The sequence below is a fragment of the Haliotis cracherodii genome, unplaced genomic scaffold, assembly GCF_022045235.1.
Source record: "Haliotis cracherodii isolate W230 unplaced genomic scaffold, xgHalCrac1.p SCAF_3, whole genome shotgun sequence".
NCBI lineage: Eukaryota > Metazoa > Mollusca > Gastropoda > Lepetellida > Haliotidae > Haliotis > Haliotis cracherodii.
In genome coordinates, this window is record NW_027266286.1 from 53,534,061 (window position 1) to 53,536,171 (window position 2,111).

The following is a 2,111-nucleotide window of genomic DNA, read 5'->3' on the forward strand; positions in this document are numbered from 1 at the left end:
CACACACACACAAACACACACGTCGTTTTACACGTGCAGTAATCTTGAACCAAATTTCACCTCACCCAAGACACTGAATATCACTCATTTCAGAAGACGTAGAGTTAACTCTTACGAGTGGTGACAATTCCTTTTCTATTTCTCCACCATTGTTTAGAACGAATTGTGCATTTTTACATTTTTATTAGAATCCATTATTGAAAAAGAAGAGTACGCAGGAAAACGAAGGCCGCTTAACGATCACATTCCAGTTTTATTTCTACACCATTGTTCCAACTTTACAAACAATTTCCTGTTGTATTTCTACACCCTTTCGTAAATAACTAGATAGAAGAGGCCAATTCAGTTACATCTTGCTGATCACTCATAAATATCGTATTATGTTGTTGGGAGTCCTCGTTCCTGTTTATTACATGACTGGTCAATACGGCAAGAGATGCGTACATTTGATGCGCCAGAATCCTTTAATAATGGGCTCGAATTTCAAAAAATTTAAGCACCATTCGAATACTCCTGTGTTTTATAAAATTTGTAAACGTCTTCTGTCGCATCAGTTTGCCTCCCATGCAATTAATCTGACGCGTCACTGGAATAATGTTCATAGCGGTGTAAAACTCACTCACTCACTCACTTATATGTGTTCTTTTTATTGACTTCACTTTTATGACTGTTTATGCAGAAAAATTAAAATGTTTTTGATCTTTTGTAATAAAAAATATATATTTTACTGAAATAACAAACGTCTACTGGTCAGAAGAAATTAACACGTAGCAAACTTAAATCTGTCTAAGTCGGTTACATAATACTGATTCTTTGTGAGAGTACATCCAGCCATGCTAACACCATCTGATACTGAGGCCATTTCACTTATTTAATATAGATGTTAACACAAGTATCCTCTCTGCACTTAATCGCACGATATCAACCTTCGAGATTCTTCTTCAGAGGAAAAGTTAATTAATAGCTATGATATATTCTACCATTATATATATTTGTCATGTTAAAAGTCACTTGACCTCGGATGACCGCAACAGTGACATGTCCTAATTCCCCCAAATGCCAAATACTATTCTCCTAACGGCTAATCCGTCTAATAGGGCAATATGTATTGAAGTGGATAAGTTGATAAGCTAAATAACCATTCACTGAATAAACCAACCTCCCTACTGGCTGTCCTTAATCCATATGTACTGGTACCTGCCGTTAACAATGAATCAAAGTTCAGGAATCTAATCTGATATTAACAGCTGTGTAAACTTAACAATACTCCGGAGGGGCATAGACATGACGCTTAATGAACTGTATGTCAATGCCAAGTGTTTCCATAAATTTGTTTCTTAAGATTCTCTGCCCAGGCGACCCATTAATCACAACTATACATGACCGTTGTGCCTATATTTAAAGTTTTTATTGATATGAGATACCTCTGACGCTGTCTTCTCCTATTCATCATAATGAGAGGGCAACACAAAACCTCTTACAATTTGATGAAGTTCAAACAGAGTGCTCCCCCTTTGTCCCAGAAGAACGGCGGCCATCTTTCTGTGTAATTGGCCTATCATTGCTTGTGCGGAGGGATATGAAAGGCGCCGCGTATCTTAGAATGGTTAATACCAGTGCCATGATTTACATGTTTATAAGGAATACTCGTGGAATTAGAATTCAGACCAGCTGAAATCATGGTGTGCACGGCCGTTGGATATACCTTCCAGCCCCTGCCGTTTTCATTATTGTAAGTAAACCTTGAAGTTATTTCAATGCTTCTCAATACGACATATAAATTAGAATGGGATTTCACATAGAATGCATGAACATGCGTGCTCATATGTTTCGGGCTTAATATGTTACTGATTTGTCACAAGTTGCAAGCAGCCAAGACTAAAGTTATATTTCAACATAGAATCTTAAACCAAAGAATTTATTTTTTTTGCTTATATTTGATCATAAACATTTTAACGGGAGTCATATTCTTGTTCCGGTTGCCCAGCCCCGTTAAATGCTATCGCGGATGCCGCAGTGCAGCACACTGGATACCATGACATGTTTATCTGGTTCGGTGATGCTGAGAGTTCTAAGTTGAAATCTATCTTTTGTCTTTGTTTCTTGAAAGT